This window comes from Pseudorasbora parva, chromosome 7, assembly GCF_024679245.1.
Source record: "Pseudorasbora parva isolate DD20220531a chromosome 7, ASM2467924v1, whole genome shotgun sequence".
NCBI lineage: Eukaryota > Metazoa > Chordata > Actinopteri > Cypriniformes > Gobionidae > Pseudorasbora > Pseudorasbora parva.
In genome coordinates this window covers 24,721,760-24,743,960 of record NC_090178.1, presented here as the reverse complement: position 1 = coordinate 24,743,960, position 22,201 = coordinate 24,721,760, and the positions used below count along the sequence as shown (strand labels likewise).

General features: G+C 42.4%; 1 long non-coding RNA gene across 1 annotated transcript; it reads right to left on the bottom strand.

The window, feature by feature from the left end:
- Positions 1–6,829: 6,829 nt before the first annotated feature.
- Positions 6,830–16,629, bottom strand: LOC137083736 (uncharacterized). The gene is made up of 2 exons (XR_010906583.1): positions 16,572–16,629; positions 6,830–7,286 (listed from the first exon to the last, which is right to left on the bottom strand). It is a non-coding gene; the product is annotated as an uncharacterized lncRNA (long non-coding RNA).
- Positions 16,630–22,201: the final 5,572 nt, after the last annotated feature.

Here is a 22,201-nt window from a genome sequence, read left to right as displayed (position 1 = left end):
CTGCACAAATTTGAAAGGCGGGACATGTTTACTTCCATGCAATCCAGCTAAAATAGAGCTCTTGGCTGGATTTTGAGGGATCTCATTAATTCAGAAAAACAGAGCAAAAAAAATTTATTTATGAAAAATGATCTCATAATTCTGAGATAATTAAGTCATTAATTCAGAAAAACAGAACAAAAAAAAATTATTAATGAAAAATTATCTCATAATTCTGAGATAATTAAGTCATTAATTCAGAAAAACAGAACAAAAAAAAATTATTAATGAAAAATTATCTCATAATTCTGAGATAATTAAGTCATTAATTCAGAAAAACAGAGCAAAAAAGAATTATGAGATAATTTTTCATTAATAATTTTTTTTTGCTCTGTTTTTCTGAATTAATGACTTAATTATCTCAGAATTATGAGATAATTTTTCATGAATAATTTTGAGATAATTAAGTCATTAATTCAGAAAAACAGAGCAAAAAAAAATGTTTCATGAAAAATTATCTCAGAATTCTGAGATAATTAAGTCATTAATTCAGAAAAACAGAGTAGATTTTTTTTTCTCAAGTGAATGCAATAAGCTTCCGTACCGGTGGGCCCATTTGCCACTGCATGTTTAAAACAATTAAATCCTATATTTATCCTGATCTAATGTTGACAAACTATATATCATTCGAAAGCTTACGAATGATCAAGATTCATCCTGTGCAAACTGTTTTGAAATCGGACCTTGCATTACCATGGAAACGGTGCTCAAAATTATTCTAGCGGGCTCCTCCCCAAGGGGCGTCGTCATGTTTCATATTTATTTAACTACTTTATAATAATAAAAATATAGTTGGAAAGGTCTGACTCTCATGGTTCTATATCTGCAAACTGTTTTGTGATATTTACACAAAAATATATACATTTGACACAGGAAATTGCATTAAAAAAATCTATGGAATTTCAATGACACCCGGTGGCTATTTGTGGTACAACGCCTAAAAAAAACCTCATGGGAACTTCAATTTCCTTTCGGGGAACTCGAGCTGCGTCGAAACGCTGTGAGAACGCCTCTGCGTTAATGCGTTGTGAAGCGCCTGTAGAACCATTCCATCGGAAAAAAGATCGATCGTCGGCGTGATGACGTCATCGACCGGAAGCTATAAAACGTCCGTGAAAACAAACAGGAACTAGCTTCTGAGCCTTCAGCAAGCGATCTGTGTGAACCTGTCTGTCTATTTGGTGTTTTTGTCTGTCTATATCCAGAGATTTTCCACCCTTTTGTTAAATATTGTAGTATATATTAACAAACAAAGAGAAAATAAAATAGATAGAGTAAAATAGCACTGTGAGCGTATGCCACTGAGAACGCTGCGCTCCCGCCGGGCACTCTTCGAGGAGGGTGCCTCGGCTCGTGTTCCCCGCGGCTCTGGTCCCGCTTCCGCCGAGGCGGAGCGAAGGCTGCAGTCGTGGGGATCACAATTGGATGTTGCAGAGGGGTTAGAGACGGGCGCTGCCTTATCTCTGCCCTCACCTGCTCCATCCAGCGGCTCTTCTCGGGGCATGGAAGCACGCATGGCGGTTTCTTCCCCCCCGAGAGAGTCGCCGGTGCTCCAACTATCCAGCTCCGAGGAGGTGGACGTTGAGAGCATCGCGACTGAAGATTCGCCACTTCAGTCCCCTGCGAGTGAGGAGCTCGTTGAGGTTTTAACGCGAGCTGTGGCCAGACTAAATATTGACTGGCCCATAGAAAGATCTGAGGCAGGAAGAAGAAAATCTAGTAAATTAGATGAAAGATTCCTGCCCGCTCGCGCTTCAGAACCTCAGCGACGGGGCCTGCCGTTCTTCCATGATTTGCACACCGAGGTGGCAAAGTCATGGAGGAGACCGGCATCATACCGGGTGTTCAGCCCTCAGACTTCGGTCTATAGCAACATCATGGGGCTGAAGCACTACGGTTATGGGGCGATGCCAAAGGTAGAAGAGACGCTCGCGAGCCATCTCTCGCCTTCTTCGGCATCGTCCCTGAAGGCCCCGACTTTGCCCACCAGACCATTAAAAACAACGTCGGCACTGGTGGGCAAAGCGTACTCGGCGGCAGGTCAGGCTGCTGCATGCCTGCATACTATGGCTATAATGCAGGCTTATCAGGCTGACCTGCTCAGGGACTTAGATGGACGTGATGAAGTGGGGGGAGATATTATAAATGAGCTCAGAACATCAGCTGATCTTGCTCTCCGGGCCACCAAGGAGACGGCCAGATGTGTTGGCCGCTCTATGGCAGCCTTGGTGGCTACGGAGAGGCATTTATGGCTCAACCCCACTGAAATCAAGGAGAGGGAGAAAAGCTTCCTGCTCGACGCGCCGCTGTCTCCTGGTGGCCTCTTCGGTGACGCAGTACACACTGTCACCGAGAGGTTCCAGGAGTCAAAGAAGCAAGCTGCGGCGCTAAAGCAGTTTCTCCCTCTCCGGGTCCAGGTCCCTGGGGCTGCCGCTGACATCAGGCAGCCCAAGCCGAGTACGAGCTCCGCTCACAGGGCGCAACAAAAGCAGAGCGTCGCCGCTCGAGCTCCCCCTCAGCGCGGGGACGAGGGGCGGCGCTCTCAGGCGAGGCCTTCGAGGGGCAGGGCTGATCTGCGGACAGTCCTGATCGCCAAGAAGGCCTCGTCGAAGCGTTCCTGACGGCAGAAGCGCCAGGACGCTGAGGGTGGTTCCCCCCGTAGGGAAGCGGTGTTTACCCCTGCCAACGGTACCCGCTTCCCTACGGCACCCTCGGGGGGCCGCGCTGCCAACCCCGCCGCAATGCCGGGGCGCAGTCGGTCTCCGCGGGCCACCCGAGGGTGGTCCGCACCCCCTTCGGGGGGCCCCCGAGCAGTCAAGTCAGTCGTTCCCTGCCGGTCCGCCGCTTCAGGGCACTGTGCTTGTTGCTCAAAATACACCAGAGGCCAGCCTCGAGAGGCTGGTTCCCTTAGTAGATTTTCTAGACGAGTGGAAACGTCTATCAAATATATCTCATTGGGTCCTGCAGATAATAGAAAAGGGGTACGCCATTCAGTTCAGAAGTCGGCCACCTCCTTTCTGCGGTGTCCTACCTACAGAGGTGGGCCCGGAGCAGGCTCTGGTAATGGCACAGGAAGTAGAGACACTCCTGCAAAAAGGGGCTATAGAGAGGGTTCCCCCTCCCAGCAGGGAGTCTGGCTTTTACAGCCGTTACTTCATCGTGCCGAAGAAGGATGGGGGCTTACGCCCGATATTAGATCTGCGGCTATTGAATCGCTCGGTGGCCAAGCTCAAATTCAAGATGCTTACACTCAGACAGATTGTAGCGCAGGTCAAATCGGAGGATTGGTTTGTCACCATAGACCTCAAAGATGCGTATTTTCATGTCTCCATCCTTCCACATCACAGGAAGTTCCTGAGGTTTGCCTTCGGGGGAGAGGCATACCAATATCATGTACTTCCCTTCGGTCTAGCACTGTCACCCCGCACGTTCACCAAGTGTGTGGATGCAGCTCTGGCGCCGCTGCGTCTACAGGGCATCCGCATACTGAACTATATCGACGACTGGCTGATTCTAGCGAATACAGAACTTATGGCGGTTCAGCATCGAGATGCTGTTCTCGCCCACATGTCGATGCTGGGGTTGAGGCTGAACGCCAAGAAGAGTGTGCTTTCTCCGGCTCAGAGAACCACTTTTCTAGGTGTGAACTGGGATTCGGTAATTATGCGGGCGCAATTATCGCCAACACGCATAGCATCGATCCTGGCAGCCGCCAAAGAACAGAAGCTAGGCCGAGCCGTCACTGTGAAACAGTTCCAGAAACTGTTAGGTCTCATGGCAGCAGCGTCCAACGTGATACCTTTTGGCCTACTGTACATGAGGCCACTGCAGTGGTGGCTCAAAACGAAAGGGTTCTCCCCGAGGGGAAATCCGCTCCGCACGATCAAAGTCACGCGGCGATGCCTACGTGCTCTGGTCATGTGGAAAACCCCGGGGTTTTTATCTCAGGGTCCCGTGTTGGGGGCTCATGTTCGTCGCGTAACGCTAACGACAGACGCCTCTCTCACGGGCTGGGGGGCGACCATGAGTGGTCGCTCGTCCCAGGGTCTATGGCAGGAACATCAGCGGCACTGGCACATAAATCGGCTAGAGATGCTCGCAGTGTTTCTTGCATTGAAACAGTTCCTGCCCGACCTCAGGGGCCACCATGTGTTAGTCAGGACAGACAACACGTCGGTGGTCGCCTACATAAATCACCAGGGGGGTCTGAGGTCCCGTCCTTTGGACAAATTGGCACATCGGATCCTCCTGTGGGCCCAGGGGAAATTGCTGTCAATCAGGGCAGTATATATCAGGGCAGTATATATCGTCCTAAATCAGGAAGCAGACAGCCTGTCGAGACAGGGGCCGAGGCCCGGGGAATGGAGACTCCACCCAGAGGTGGTGGAGCTCCTATGGAAGGTTTATGGGAAAGCGGAAATAGACCTATTTGCTTCGGCGGAGAATTCCCACTGCCCGCAGTGGTTTTCTCTGACCCATCCAGCCCCGCTGGGGCTGGATGCCATGGTACAGGAGTGGCCGAGGCTACCTCTGTACGCCTTTCCCCCGATTGTCCTGCTTCCAGGAGTTCTGGAGAGGGTATGCCGGGACGGGGCCCAGGTACTTCTAGTGGCTCCGTACTGGCCGACCCGAGTATGGTTCTCGGACCTGATATCTCTCCTGGAAGGCTCTCCGATGGAGATTCCGACCAGGAGGGATCTACTCTCTCAGGCGGGCGGGAGATTCCTGCACCCACGCCCGGAGATGTGGAAACTGTGGGCCTGGCCTCTGAGGGGGCTAGGCTCATAGAGGAAGGTCTCTCGGCCGAGGTCGTAGAGACCATCCTTCACTCCAGAGCTCCGTCCACGAGGAAACTGTACGCTCTGAAATGGAAACTTTTCTCAGCATGTCGCAGAGAACGCCAGTGGGACCCAGTTAACTGCCCGGTTGGTACAGTGCTGGAGTTTCTGCAGGCAAGGTTCTCGGCAGGGTTGACCCCCTCCACAATAAAGGTGTACGTGGCGGCCTTGGGTGCCTTCCGCGTCCCTTTCGGTGGAGTGTCTTTGGGAAGACACCCTCTGATTACACGTTTCCTCCGTGGCACTTTAAGGTTGAGGCCTGTGATGCACTCGAGGGTCCCAGCATGGGACTTAGCCATTGTTTTACGGGGCTTGTCCGAGCCTCCATTCGAACCCTTGGAGGAGGTTTCGGATAAGTTCCTTACCCTCAAGACGGTATTTTTGTTGGCTATTTCATCTCTAAAGAGAATAGGAGATATTCAGTCCCTGTCTGTAGGGCCCTCATGTTTAGAGTTTGCGCCTGGGATGGTGAAAGCATTTCTGCATCCCAGGCCGGGTTATGTCCCCAAGGTTCCTACGAGCCCACGGGGCCCCATCACTCTTCAGGCGTTCTGTCCTCCTCCTTTCACGACGTCAGACCAGGAAAGATTGAATCTGCTGTGCCCTGTCAGGGCGTTAGATACTTATGTCCACAGAGCTGCCCTGTGGAGGAAAACTGATCAGCTGTTTGTCTGTTTCGGGCCCCCTAAGAAAGGGGCCCCAGTATCTAAGCAGAGGATGAGCAAGTGGGTGGTCGAGGCCATCTCACTTGCTTATGAGGCGGCCGGGCAGCCGTCTCCACTGGCTGTCCGGGCGCATTCAACCAGGGGTATGGCTGCTTCAAAAGCACTTTTGTCGGGGGCTTCCCTTCACGATATTTGTAACGCGGCCGGATGGTCGTCTCCTTTAACCTTCGTCAGGTTCTATGAACTGGACCTGGCATCTACAGTTGGGGCACAGGTACTCTCGTAACCGTGTGCGCTTCGGCTTCACACATACGAGACACTTGGTCCTATGGCGATGTGGGTATAAGCGTTCTCACAGCGTTTCGACGCAGCTCGAGTTCCCCGAAAGGGAACGTCTCAGGTTACGTATGTAACCATAGTTCCTTGAGGGAACGAGACGCTGCGTCGCTCTGCCATACTCCCGGCGTGTCCGTGATCACTTACTTCAGGCTTTATCAGAAGTTAGTTCCTGTTTGTTTTCACGGACGTTTTATAGCTTCCGGTCGATGACGTCATCACGCCGACGATCGATCTTTTTTCCGATGGAATGGTTCTACAGGCGCTTCACGACGCATTAACGCAGAGGCGTTCTCACAGCGTTTCGACGCAGCGTCTCGTTCCCTCAGGGAACTAGGGTTACATACGTAACCTGAGACGTTTTTGTGATATCAACTTCAAATTTGGAACACAAATTGATTAGACATATGGCTTTGATTTGATAGTAATTTTAGAGTACAAATTATTTTGTAACATATATTTTATATTAAATATCTAATAGAGTGTATTTGATTTACAGTACATTTAAACTTTTTTATACTTGATTTTTTTAAAGGGATTTAAACTTAGCTTAACACTTGAGCAATACTCTGCTGCCTGTCTTCTTTAAAATGAGACCAACCTTATGTCTATATTCCAAAGCATTCTTGAATTACAACCATTTAAGTTTGGATAGTGAATTTTCATGTATATTTTCAAAAAGGGGGGTGACACTTAAGGGGTTAAATCTTTGAGTTAATTCTAATTTTAGATATCCATAATAAAACATGGAAATCTTTGGGTAGACTTAATAATGTTACTTCTCTTGGATTGAAAACAGCATGTAAAATAATGTTGCTGTCCTGCTTTCCAATTGATTTTCTTATTTTTCTCTGTTAATTGTGATCAGGAGATGTTTTGTCTAATAGATAAGTGACATCTCTACCATATGATACTATTAAATGTTTCAATAATTTGGCACTTTGGAGAGTCTCAGATATTGCAAACCTTTTAATCAAACCTTTAAAGAGAATCTTTAAAACATTAAAGAGATATACACTTGTAATCATTGGATTTAGAGTTAGGATTAACATGTTGATTTCTTTATCTCTGGTAAGTCAGACTGTGTAAAGAACTTAATTAAATGCTCATTCAATGATATAAAGCCCAGGAACTTTACATGTTCTCCCACCTGAGATGCTGGAATATAGGCTACAAAGGACAAGTGCTTTGGAAAATGTATGCATGGATTAAATGAAATCATACTCAGAAGGCTGACGATAGATGCAAAGCTTAAACAATGACTACAACTCTTGTGAAGTCAGACATTGGTTCGTGATTGACAGCGGCTTCTCGTGTTTAATTCACCAGCAAAAGGAGGCAAACCACCAAGAGGATCAGAGAAGAAACAGTCTTGGCACTGGAATTGCAAAATATGCCCAGACATCCACTAAAAGAGGAGAGAAATACAGATATGATGATAAATTCAAAACACTGCCTGTCTACACAGTGGCTAAAATATTAATTACATTGCATATATATATTGATACTGTACAGCTTGGAGTGTTTATGCAATAAGTAATAAGTTTCATTATATTAAATGTATCATTATAAAATGTGTCTTTTCATTGGTCAAAGCAGTGTGCCGAAATCTACAATATACACTGTAGTAACAACTATGATGCAAAACACCTATTTACTATATCAACACCATAAGCAGATTATTTTATTATTTGTATGTATTATGTCAGGGTATATGGCTGAATTCAGAATAGCATACCAATTACTATAAAGATATTGCAGAAATAATGATTGTAGTGTGATATTTTGAAATGGCTTATATGACCCTGTCTGTGAAAACCCTCCTAAAGTAATTTTTTTGTGATTCACTGTTTTCTACATAAAATCATCCTATATAATGTAAAGAACATTCTGTTAAAATATTACCTTGATATCTCTTATATTAACTGAGTATGGCTACGTTAAAGATTTGCTCAATTTCGGGCTCAGAAAATCATGTTTTTGAGAAATTCCAATGTAAAAACGAGCTTATTTTTAAAACTGCAACACATTTGATGCATAATTATCCTGAATATGAGCCATATACCACATTAAAGCTGAGATTCTCCCATTTTCAGTGATATATGACACATTTATGGGAAAAATCTTAAAGTTTTGTAAAACAGGCCTATTTATTATGATGCATGTCCAAAAAGCACAAAAACAATCAAACGAATTGGGGGTACAAGAGCTTGATCGTAGCAACAATTACCAAGTCAATTAATTGAAATTATTTGTATAACTTTAGTAATAAAATTAAATATCCATGGAAAAAGTCATTAATATATAAATTAATTAATATATTACATTTCAGTAGAAAATCTCTAACTTAAATTATTTTACTGGGCTACTATGTAACATTAAGTACAGTACTGGAGTAAAAATTAAGAGAGGGATAGTTCACCCAAAAATGAAAATTCTGTCATCATTTATTTACCCTCATGTTGTTCCAAACCTGCACTTTCTTCAATAAACCCGGTTATTTCATTATTCGGGGTAATTCAACCGAGATTAATATTGGAAAAGCTGTTTAAGCAATCAGCTATTTTCTGTTCCTGCTCACGTTTAAGTGCTGCCATGTCAAATAGCCTAGATAACTTAATTCACTAATCCAGTGTTTCTCAACCTTTTGTCATGGCGCACTTTGAAAATGTTCTAAATTTTGTGGCACCCCCTCGCATAAGTAACGCTAGTGGTGTAACAGTACAGATTGCTCAGTATTCGGTTTTAGGTTTTAGGTTCACAGTTTCAGGTTCACAGTTTCTGTATGGTTCAGTATTTGCTATGTTTATGGAAAAAAGGACTACTGTCAAATAAAATAAAGAAAAGAACAAAATAACTTAAGTACAAGCAGCAGCACAAATAATTACTATTGAGCATAGATAATAAAATAATGCTTTTTTCTTTTCTTTTCAGGTAGGTCTAACATTAGTTTTAGGTAAATAAATTGAATAAAGTAATCAAATGAAAAATTACTGCCTATTTAACTGTTTAAATTAAATATTAATCCTTATTAAACTTACAAAAGCTATTCAATCAAGAGCAGTGAGTGATTCCTAATCTTCTTTGACATTAAACAGACAGCAGTAAAGGCTACTGCTCCTTTAAGACCCAGGGGTATCGCTTTCTCGACTGTATGTTCACTTAAGGCATATTCAGACTATGTCTGCTTGGATACTCATCAAGATGGACATGTTGACATAGGCTACTTCTTGTGTGAGTTTGTCCGTTCAAGCGCAAGATTTGAAAGAGAACTCAATAGATGCACGCTGAGACGTGCATGTGCGCGCTTTCGGATGACCGCACAGAGACAAATCTTTTCACATCGCGATCGCACGTGAGTTCTCAATCACGTCTACTGACTCTACACCCGTATTCATATTCGAAGATACGGCAGCACTCACATGCATTGAACAAAGTTTACTAAGAGAGACCGTTTGCCCACGTTTTTCTTTTATTATCGCTGTTGTTGTAATGTATAACTGAGGAGCCAGCACGTGTATCCATCGACAGAAACATACATAAAGTATTATTTTCAAGTTACAACCTATATTAAAGATGCATCATTAGATGTGAGATGAGCCGCGATGCAAGTGCTGTGAAACCTTTTACGCGGCACCCTGCGCACCCCGGTTGGGAAACACTTCATTAATCTGACGCACCACCATCCACAACATGTTTTAAATAGTCACATAGCAGGCCTAATATGAATTTAAATTAAGATGGTTATTATTGGCACAATGTTGAGCTACAAAACAACGAAGAAAATATTAAAATATTGGCGATGAAACGAAAATATCTCGCCAGACATCTGAGCCCGGCTTAAGTCGTAATGACCTGACTGCCGCTCGTGCCGATTGATATTAATGTCTTTCTCTTCCTAATGGTAAAAAAAAATAAGTTCCTGAACCGATCTATCATACGAATCAGCTGGTCTTGTTGTGATGAAAACCCCCTGAGATGATTAAAATCAACGTTTAGGGAGCCCGTACCCGATATTTTTTTTGTGCAAAAGTATAAAGTGTAGTGTCAATAAAATCACTAATTTCACTATTTATAATGTTATGAACTAAAAATTGAGTATGTCTCAAACCCCTTGGTATAATTTATCATTTACAGCAATAAACACAAAATACCTATTTTCGTCATTTTTATCGCTATGGCACTTTGACTATCATTATCTTATACATTTTTTTTTTTTTTTAAACATAAAATTTTGCGACTTTAGCAAGGGTTTCACAGACAGGGTCATATATTCTAACAGAAGAATCCCACTTAATAAATGTACTTATTAAAATGTTGTTACGGGCGGTCGGACACCACCCTTAACATGAAGGAGAGACGCACACAAACCAGCTCGTGTCAAAAATAATGTAGGGGTATTTTATTTAACAAAATGGTCCTTAAAGGTAGTTTAACAAAAAAAAACAAAGAAAAACAACAATCAGTACGGAACGTTTTATACTGGGTGGACGGCTGAACGGCAACCAAAGCCAGCAGGTGAGCACGGTTGTGCAGACTCTCAAGGATCTGTGTGCGCCCCCTGAAATGCTCCAGGAAATCTTTTATAGCGCTACTACAGGCTCCGCTCAGGTGTGGCTCATCTGCAATCAAGAGACACACACTGCATGAACTCACTCAAACACGTGTAGCAACAAACACCAGAGCTGAGGGACGTAACACCCTCACCCCAAAATGGTGACCTGTCGCCATACATTGTAAACTCTTTTTTTCTGTGTTCAGCTAACTGTTTGAACCAACCCAGACAATAGAGTTCCAAATACAAAAAAAAAACATTACCACCGATGGTAGAAGTACCTGCTTATGAAGATAACTATAATTACGCCAAACTATCTATTTATTTTTTTTAAATTAATTACAAGCTAGTTTTAGGCCACACAGGCCAGAACATTTTAGGACTTTCCAATTACAAAGGGCAAATGCAAAGCTTTACAAAACTTTTTAATTTTTATTTTTACAAACAGCAAAACTCTATCTACATCTTAACATTAAGCATCCACCCTAGACAACGCGTCGGCAATAACATTGTCTATCCCCCGGACATGCACAATCTGGAGGTTAAACGGTTGAAGCAATAGACTCCAACGCATTAACCTACGATTTGAATTGTACATGCGACTGAGGAATTTGAGTGGGTCATGATCAGTATAGACCTTAACTGGATGTACTGTAGAGCCTAAATACACTTCAAAGTGCTGAATGGCTAGGACTAAGGCCAAAGTCTCTTGTTCAATAGTGGAGTAATTTCTCTGGGCAGAATTAAACTTCCTGGAGAAGAAACTCACTGGATGGTTTATGTTGTCTGCACCCGATTGTAAAAGTACAGCACCGACCCCTACATTGCTGGCGTCTACAGCAAGCTGAAACGGTTTGTTGAAGTCCGGCGCAGCGAGCACGGGAGCAGTCAACAAGAGTGCTTTGACATTTTCAAACGCTCTACTACAGGACTCAGTCCAGTCAAATTTAGTTTTGGGGCTCAGAAGATTAGTGAGGGGACAAACCACAGTCGAAAAGTTCTTACAAAAACTCCGATAGTAGCCTACCATTCCTAAGAATCGGCGTAACGCACGGCGATCACAAGGCACTGGAAACTCTTGAATAGCGGCTACTTTAGCCATTACTGGCAAAACATGTCCTCTGCCAACTATTCGCCCCAAGTAAGTGACAGTGGCTTTTCCAAACTCACATTTTGCAAGGTTAATTGTGAGATTGGCATTAGACAGCCTACGAAAAAGCTCTCGAAGTTGTGTGATGTGTTCGGACCAGTGTGTACTATATAGGACTATGTCATCCAAATATGCCTCGCAGTTTGACATTCCAGTTAAAACAATGTTCACTAAACGCTGGAACGAGGCTGGAGCGTTTCGCATTCCGAAAGCCAGAACTTTATAATTCATAAATGCATCTGGGGTCACAAAAGCTGATATCTGTTTAGCCCTAGGTGTAAGGGGCACTTGCCAGTAACCCTTTAGGAGGTCAACCTTAGTTACAAATGTGGCAGAGCCAACACGGTCCACACAGTCATCCATCCGCGGTAACGGATAACAGTCTGGCAGAGTGATGGCATTAACACGCCTGTAGTCCGTACAAAACCTGTGAGTGCCATCAGGTTTGCCAACTAACAGGCACGGGGAGCTCCAAGGGCTAAAGCTAGGCTCAGCAATATTATTCTCTAACATGTACTCAACCTCCCGTTGCAGGATAGCGCGTTTCTCTGGATTTACCCTATATGGGTGCTGTTTAATCGGTCCCTTATCACCCACATCTATATCATGTTCCAGGACTGTAGTTACGGTTGGAACGTCGCCGAATAACTCAGGGAAGTCATCTATCACAGACAATATGTCAGCAGTTTGAGCGGAAGTTAAATGAGGCAAATGTTTTGCAATGATCGATAGCATAGCAGAGTTATTGAGTCGACCTTCAATCACGCACCGCGACGGAGGAGTCACAGCGTCATCATCCTCTACCAGTGAAGAGAGCAACACGGGCGACTCAACAGGACTGGGTAAGTTAAGATTACTCAAGTCATTTTGAACACATTCACGCTTATGATATGGCTTGAGCATGTTTACATGACAGACACGAGAATGCCGACGCTTATCTGGGGTTAAAATTACATAATCCAGATCAGATATTTTCTTTTCCACAGTATATGGCCCTCTGAATCGTGCCTGGAATACCGAGCCGGGCACAGGAAAGAGAACCAATACTTGGTCTCCTGGTTTAAACGAACGGGCTTTAGCTTTACGATCATACCACGTTTTCATGTTAAACTGGGTCTTTTCCAAGTTCGCTCTCGCAAGTTCACGCGCTCTGTGAAGTCTGCTACGAACGTGACATATAAACTGTAATGCGCTACGAGAAGTAGGTTTGCTCAGCCACTGATCTTTAATAACGCTCAATGGCGTACGAACGTTGTGGGCAAACACTAGCTCTGCAGGGCTGAAACCGATTGACTCTTGCACGACTTCTCTAGAGGCCATAAGCATCCAAGGAATCGCATCTTCCCAGTCTGCACCCACCTCCAAACAATATGCACGCAGCATAGATTTTAGCGTCTGATGGTAACGTTCAAGAGCGCCTTGACTTTCCGGATGAAATGCACTTGAAATGCGGTGCTTAACTTGTAGCGACTTAAGAACTCGAGAAAAGACCCGCGACGTAAAGTTTGTTCCTTGGTCACTTTGAACAATTCTTGGTAACCCAACAAAAGAAAAGAACTTTAACAAAGCCCTGCACACAATTTTAGCAGTGATCTTCCTCAGAGGCACCGCCTCTGGGAAGCGAGTAGCAGTACACATAATGGTTAACAGATACTGATAGCCACTTTTGGACCGTGGAAGAGGACCAACGCAGTCAATGATTACTTTTTCAAAAGGCTCACCCATGGCAGGTATGGGGTACAAAGGTGCAGATGGAATTGTCTGGTTTGGTTTCCCACTAACCTGGCAGACATGGCACGTTTTACAAAACCAGCGCACATCACGCTTCAGCCCAGGCCAGAAAAAGTGACGGAGAATACGGTTGAATGTTTTAGTCACACCTAAATGACCAGAAACGCCATCATGTGCAACACTCAAAATGACTCGTCTGCTTTCAGATGGTAAAACAATTTGGTCAATGTCATTCCACTCATTACTTCTCTGAGGTCTCCACCTTCGCATAAGTAGGCCATCTCTGATGAAGTAGGTCGGACTCTCGCTTGCACGGTCTGAAACAGATTGAACAGCATTAAAACATGAAACAAGAGTGGGGTCTTTTTGTTGAGCAGCAATAAGTTTCTCTAATGACAATGAGATATCTAAGTGCTTTTCTTTTTCCTCATTCACTACAGGCCTAGGACTACTGTGGCATTGAGTGAAAGGAGGTTCAAAGAGCCTCTCACATTCTGTAGGATGAGCAATGAAACTGTCGCTCAGGTCCACGTTATTGGGAGGTACTGCATCCCTCAACCTCTGAGTCTGCGACCTAGTGACAACACTAGTAGGAAATACCTCAGGGAATTTTTGTGCGCACTCATCAGGGCACTCTTGGGTGAGCGGCACAGAAACAACCTCAGGTGGAACGTCGCCACGGCTCCACACATTTCCACCGGCTAGGTCATTACCAAGGAGAAACGTCACACCAGGGATTGGTAAAGAGTCTTGAACGCCAACAACTACATTACCAGACACTAAGTCTGACTCCAGATGTACCTTATGTAAGGGAACATCGAGAAAACCCATCTCGATTCCTCGAACAAGGACACTGCTACCGGTTGCAGTCTTTTCAGACAAGGGCAACAAGCCACGGAGGAGGAAAGACTGCGCAGCGCCCGTATCTCGCAAGATGCGCACAGCCACGGCATCTTCACCAAGCACAGATACGGTCCCATTCGTCAGAAAGGGCTCGTACATGGACTCGGTTTTCTCTGACTTTATCTCTGCATGAAGGACAGGCGACATTTTCGTCGAAGAACTAACAAGACCCATTGGTTTCGAGGACTGTTTTTTCTTCAATATTAAGCAGTCTGCCACAACATGCCCAGGTTTTTTACAATAAAAACAGTGTCTGTCTTCTTGTTTTACTGCATTCTTTTTCACGTCTACATCAGAGGTCGTGGAGGGATTAACTCTTAAGCGAAAACGTTCTTTGGCAATGTTATGCGTTAAAACATATTCGTCCGCAAGTATAGCAGCTTCAGAAATAGATTCGGCCCTCTGCTCAGCTAAATAGGTTGCCACAGCGGTCGGAAGACAGTTCTTAAATTCCTCTAAGAGAATTAGCTCACGCAATTTCTCCTGACTATCAACCTGCTGTGATGAACACCAGCGATCAAATAGAGCAGCTTTATCTCGACCGAATTCAACAAAAGTTTGCCGCTCAGTTTTCTTTAAGTTCCTAAACTTCTGTCGATATGCTTCAGGGATCAGCTGATAGCATCTCAGAACTGACGCTTTCACCACATCGTAGTCACCGCTCTGCTCTACTGTTAGCGACGAGTAAACCTCCTGCGCTCTTCCCACTAAAACGCATTGCAGGAGGAATGCCCATGCAGTTTTTGGCCAATTTAAATTGGTTGCGACACGCTCAAAGTGTGGAAAATATTTTTCCACCTCTCTTTCCACAAAAGGTGGCACAAGTCGAATGTGGCGAGTGACGTCAAAGGAATTAGGGTCAGAAGGAACAACGCCTTCCCTCTGGGCCTCGATTTCTAACTTACTTAAAGCCAGTCGGTTTTCAAGTTCAGTCTCACGGGCATGTGCTTGCATACGCTCCCGCTCTAACTCAATTTGCTTCTCTTTGATATTTAACTCTCTCAATCGAATCTGCAGCTCTAATGCCTCTGTAGACACGGGAGATTGTTTCTCAATAGGCAAAATGCCCTGACTAACCAAAGCAGTTTGTAAGACGGCTTTAATTGAGTCTTTGGTGCGCTTTTCAGCAGAAGTGAGCTCAACTTTATACGTTACTGCCAAATTCAGCAACTGCTCTTTCGACAATTTAAAAAGTAACTCATTAGAGGGTTCTTTAATAAAAGCTTCCTCCGTTGCCATTTTAACACGAAACGATGGTTAAAACGCGCACCGAATTAAAGTATCAAAAAACCCCGCAAAAGGACGCTTAAGAGCGCACCAAAGTCAAGGAGAAAAAAAAAAATTATATATAGATATATATATATAAAATAAGAGAACACTTACCAAAGCAGTTTAACTGCTACAAAGCTACAGTACAAGGTAGCGAATATCTAAAGTGGTCAAACAAAAAGCACAATATAGGCTACAAACGACCACAAACTTTAATGTCCACCCACAAATTGTATTCAATACCGTCGTATAATCCGAAGACGGGCGCTCACTAAATTAGGCAATATGCCACAGTATATCACAGGCTATACAACTAAACAAAAGGTATTCTGATAGGCAAAATGTTGTCCCACTACTCTTACTACCTACACACAAAACCAAAAAAAAATCCTAAATACCTTCGTATCTTCAGTGGCTTACTCAGCTCGAGACATCCGAGTGCCCCCTCCTGAGATATCCACCAAAAATAAAATAAACCTCGACTAAACAAATGAACAGACAAACATAATTGCCCACCAGAATACTCACCCAAAATGTTGCAGCTTTCAGAAGTTCCGCAATTTAACACTAAAGTCCGATTATATCAACTATATCCCGGACGAGCCTCCAATATGTTACGGGCGGTCGGACACCACCCTTAACATGAAGGAGAGACGCACACAAACCAGCTCGTGTCAAAAATAATGTAGGGGTATTTTATTTAACAAAATGGTCCTTAAAGGTAGTTTAACAAAAAAAAACAAAGAAAAACAACAATCAGTACGGAACGTTTTATACTGGGTGGACGGCTGAACGGCAACCAAAGCCAGCAGGTGAGCACGGTTGTGCAGACTCTCAAGGATCTGTGTGCGCCCCCTGAAATGCTCCAGGAAATCTTTTATAGCGCTACTACAGGCTCCGCTCAGGTGTGGCTCATCTGCAATCAAGAGACACACACTGCATGAACTCACTCAAACACGTGTAGCAACAAACACCAGAGCTGAGGGACGTAACAATGTTTTAGTAAAAATTACAAATAAATGTAAGAAGTTTTTCAACAATATCCATCCACATAAAAAATCTGACCATATGTGATTGTGCCTTACTTAGTGGGTTTTGAAGTTGTTGAAACGGTCGGATCAGTTGTGGGAAGAACTCTAGGAGGGAAGATACTGTTAGGTTAATTTTATCAGATTCTATATTAATGTATCAGATTTCAGACGATTTCAGATTTTCGCGATCATAGATATATATTTACATAGATTCATCATTTGACCAATCCGTGCCATCCATGCAGACACTATGAGGAATCGATATATATGATCACGGAGGGTTTTGATCTTCTCCGGCGGAAGTAACGGGGTTTGGAAATACTAGATATTAGGTAAAAAAATAACCCAAATACTGATCGGTTTCTCGCAAAAACCGATTGCTTCGTGTCTTAAGACATCAATGTGTCTTCACGAGCCACGGGGTTTCATATGGATTACTATCTCTGTGTGTTTTTTACTCTCATAGAAGAAAAAAAACCTATTGACACACCTAAATCGTGCATGCCCTGGGGGAAAAACATCAAATTTTCAGTTTTGAGTGATTTATTGTTTTTAAATAAAATGTTATAGGCGGCGCTATTGAGCCATTTTGCCATGTCTAATTCTGAAACTCATATCAGCCGAAAATTTGCACCACTTCTTACGCATGTGCAAAGTTTCATGAGTTTTCTATGTTTAGGCCTTCAAAAAAGTGATTAATTTGGGGAAAAGAATAATAATAGGCTGAGCAATTCCAATAGGGTCCTCACACCATCGGTGCTCAGTATTAAATAGCCTGTGGCCAAAAAAAAAAAAAATCAATGAGAGAGTGCAAAAACATCTTTTAAACCACCAGTCTTTATTCAGTACACTTTGTTTCAGAGCCCCTAAAGGGACATGGTGGTGGAAAAAAAATATGAGATATGAGGAAAAAAGTATTTTCCAAAGCGTCTGCGTTCTCTCACAAAGATATTTGTGTTCTCTCGATAAGCTATTTGCATTCGCTCAAATCTTGTCAAATGCAAAAAAGGTGATTCGCGCTTCATTGTCACGTCAGTGATCTTTACAGAGCCCCTAAAGTGACATTGTGATTGAAAAATAGAAGATTGAAAGAAAATAAAATGAGGAAAAATATTAAGTCAATGCTTTTGCTCTCGCAAATGATTTGCGTTACATTTGAATTGCCTCCCAAATATTATTGCTTTATACAATAAAGTCATGCCGTCATAAAATAAAAATAAATGTAGGATTTCTTTCAACTATTTCAATCCACATAAACAAATCTGAGCATATGTGTTTGTGACTTACATAGTAGGTTTTGGTGTAGAAGTTGTTGAAACGGTCGGATCAGTTGTGGGAAGAACTCTAGGAGGGAAGATACTGTTAGGTTTATTTGATCAGATTCTACATCAATGTATTCAATTTCCTTCTGTAAACTCTGAACACTGTTTTAAACAATAACCATTTAAAATGACAAAGCTCTGACCCTTATGTGCAAGGAATCATTTCTTAAGAATAGCACTTTATGAACTTGATTACAGTGTAAAGCATGCAGTTTCCTGTTGCCAGCAGGTGGCACTATAACTAACTAATTTTGGCATGTAGATGTCTTCAGGCCAGGACTCTTATCAAACGTGAGGCTTGAGGCAGATCGGACATTGTATGCCTGACTTACAACAGCTTCCTATGTCCTGGTGAAACATAATACTTTGACAGGCCGCCATGGACACACCCTTCACTGAAAACTTAAGATCTTAACAATTTAACATCAACAAGGGCTTAAGACTAGATCGACCGAATATCATGTTGTTCTACTCATCACTGTGTAAAACATGGCCTTTCCTGTTGCCCACAGGCGGCGCTATGACTGTAACTGAATATTGTTGTCTTCAGGCCAGAACTCTTATCAAAGCTGTGAAGTTTGGGACAGATCGGAAATTGTATGCCCGAGTTACAACAACTTCCTGTTTCATGGCAAAACAAAATTGTCAGGCCGCCACGGGCACGACCTCCAGGGAAAACTCAAGATCTTCACAATTTAACCTCGCCATGGCCTTTAGATTAGACTGTGAAAACATGATGATGATCTGATTAAATCTCTAGGTGGAGTTTGTTAAAGTAGCTACTACGTCTGGAAATGGCAAAAACTGCAAAAAAATTGCAGAGAAAATTTAAAACATCTGACCTCCTTTTGGGTTTTCATATTTTGCACCCAGGGTCTTTTTTGTAGGTATTGGTTAATTGTGTCTACCGAATTTCATACTCATACATTTAATGTAGCTCGAACGGCGCTTAAAGTGTTAGTTCACCCAAAAATGACCTGCTTATCCCCAGGGTATGCAAGATGTAAGTGCGTTTGTTTCTTCAGTAGAACACAAATGAAGATTTTTAGCTCCAACTGTTGCTGTATAATCCATGTCAATGAGATGTTTTCTATGAGAGTCACTAGAGTAAAAAAACACAGACATACTAACCCATATTTAACCCTGTGGCTCACGGCAAGACACGAAATGTTCGGTTTCTACGAGAAACCTATCAGCATTTGTGTTGTTGTTTTTTTACCTCATATCAGACGAATCTCATCTAGTATTCCCAACGCCATTACTTCCGCAGGAGAAAGTCAAAAATCCGGCGCGATCATAGATATATATTTGCATAGATTCATCATTTGACCAATCCGTGCCATCCATGCAGACACTATGAGGAATCTATATATAAGATCGCTCAGGGTTTTGATCTTCTCCGGCGGAAGTAACGGCATTGGAAATACTAGATATTAGGTAAAAAAATAACCCAAATACTGATCGGTTTCTCGCAGAAACCGAATGTTTCGTGTCTTAAGACATCAATGTGTCGCCGCGAGCCACAGGGTTTCATATAGATTACTATGTCTGTGTGTTTTTTACTCTCATAGTAACTCTATTTTTAAAAAAAAAAACTATTGACATGCATTATACAGCAATGGTCGGAGTTAAAAAAAAAAAAAAAAAAAAAAAAAAAAAAACTTAATTTGTGTTCTACTGAAGAAACAAACACACCTACATCTTGCATGCCCTGGGGGAAAAACATCAAATTTTCAGTTTTGAGTGATTTATTGTTTTTAAATAAAATGTTATAGGCGGCGCTATTGAGCCATTTTGCCATGTCTAATTCTGAAACTCATATCAGCCGTAAATTTGCACCACTTCTTACGCGTGTGCAAAGTTTCATGAGTTTTCTATCTTTAGGCCTTCAAAAAAGCGATTAATTTGGGGAAAAGAATAATAATAATAGGCTGAGCAATTCCAATAGGGTCCTCACACCATCGGTGCTCAGTATTAAATAGCCTGTGGCCCAAAATGTAATCAATGAGAGAGTGCAAAAACATCTTTTAAACCACCAGTCTTTATTCAGTACACTTTGTTTCAGAGCCCCTAAAGGGACATGGTGGTGGAAAAAAAATATGAGATGTGAGGAAAAAAGTATTTTCCAAAGCGTCTGCGTTCTCTCACAAAGATATTTGTGTTCTCTCGATAAGCTATTTGCATTCGCTCAAATCTTGTCAAATGCAAAAAAAGGTGCTTCGCGCTTCATTGTCACGTCAGTGATCTCTACAGAGCCCATAAAGTGACATTGTGATTGAAAAATAGAAGATTGAAAGAAAATAAAATGAGGAAAAATATTAAGTCAATGCTTTTGCTCACGCAAAAGATTTGCGTTACATTTGATTTGCCTCCCAAATAGTATTGCTTAATACAATAAAGTCATGCCGTCATAAAATAAAAATAAATGTAGGATTTCTTTCAACTATTTCCATCCACATAAACAAATCTGAGCATATGTGATTGTGACTTACATAGTAGGTTTTGGTGTAGAAGTTGTAGAAGTTGTTGAAACGGTCGGATCAGTTGTGGGAAGATCTCTAGGAGGGAAGATACTGTTAGGTTTTTTTGATCAGATTCTACATTAATGTATTCAATTTCATTCTGTAAACTCTGAACACTGTTTTAAACAATAACCATTTAAAATGACAAAGCTCTGACCCTTATGTGCAAGGAATCATTTCTTAAGAATAGCACTTTATGAGCATGCAGTTTCCTGTTGCCAGCAGGTGGCGCTATAACTAACTAATATTGGCATGTAGATGTCTTCAGGCCAGGACTCTTATCAAACGTGAGGCTTGAGGCAGATCGGACATTGTATGCCTGACTTACAACAGCTTCCTATGTCCTGGTGAAACATAATACTTTGACAGGCCGCCATGGACACACCCTTCATTGAAAACTTAAGATCTTAATAATTTAACATCAACAAGGGCTTAAGACTAGATCGACCGTATATCATGTTGTTCTACTCATCACTGTGTAAAACATGGCCTTTCCTGTTGCCCACAGGCGGCACTATGACTGTAACTGAATATTGTCATGTAAATGTCTTCAGGCCAGAACTATTATCAAAGCTGTGAAGTTTGGGGCAGATCGGAAATTGTATGCCCGAGTTACAACAACTTCCTGTTTCATGGCAAAACAAATTTGTCAGGCCGCCACGGGCACGCCCTCCAGGGAAAACTCAAGATCTTCACAATTTAACCTCGCCATGGCCTTTAGATTAGACTGTGAAAACATGATGATGATCTGATTAAATCTCTAGGTGGAGTTTGTTAAAGTAGCTACTACGTCTGGAAATGGCAAAAACTGACAAAAAAGCGCAGAGAAAATTTAAAATATTTGACCTCCTTTTGGGTTTTCATATTTTGCACCCAGGGTCTTTTTTGTAGGTATTGGTTAATTGTGTCTACCGAATTTCATACTCATACATTTAATGTAGCTCGAACGGCGCTTAAAGTGTTAGTTCACCCAAAAATGACCTGCTTATCCCCAGGGTATGCAAGATGTAAGTGCGTTTGTTTCTTTAGTAGAACACAAATGAAGATTTTTAGCTCCAACCGTTGCTGTATAATCCATGTCAATGAGATGTTTTCTATGAGAGTCACTATGAGAGTAAAAAAACACAGACATATTAATCCATATTAAACCCTGTGGCTCACGGTGACACACTGATGTCTTAAGACACGAAATGTTCGGTTTCTACGAGAAACCTATCAGCATTTGTGTTGTTGTTTTTTTTTACCTCATATCAGACGAATCTCATCTAGTATTCCCAACGCCATTACTTCCGCAGGAGAAAGTCAAAAATCCGGCGCGATCATAGATATATATTTACATAGATTCATCATTTGACCAATCCGTGCCATCCATGCAGACACTATGAGGAATCTATATATAAGATCGCTCAGGGTTTTGATCTTCTCCGGCGGAAGTAACGGCATTGGAAATACTAGATATTAGGTAAAAAAATAACCCAAATACTGATCGGTTTCTCGCAGAAACCGAATGTTTCGTGTCTTAAGACATCAATGTGTCGCCGCGAGCCACAGGGTTTCATATAGATTACTATGTCTGTGTGTTTTTTACTCTCATAGTAACTCTATTTTTTTTAAAAAAACTATTGACATGCATTATACAGCAATGGTCGGAGTTAAAAAAAAAAAAAAAAAAAAAAACTTAATTTGTGTTCTACTGAAGAAACAAACACACCTACATCTTGCATGCCCTGGGGGAAAAACATCAAATTTTCAGTTTTGAGTGATTTATTGTTTTTAAATAAAATGTTATAGGTGGCGCTATTGAGCCATTTTGCCATGTCTAATTCTGAAACTCATATCA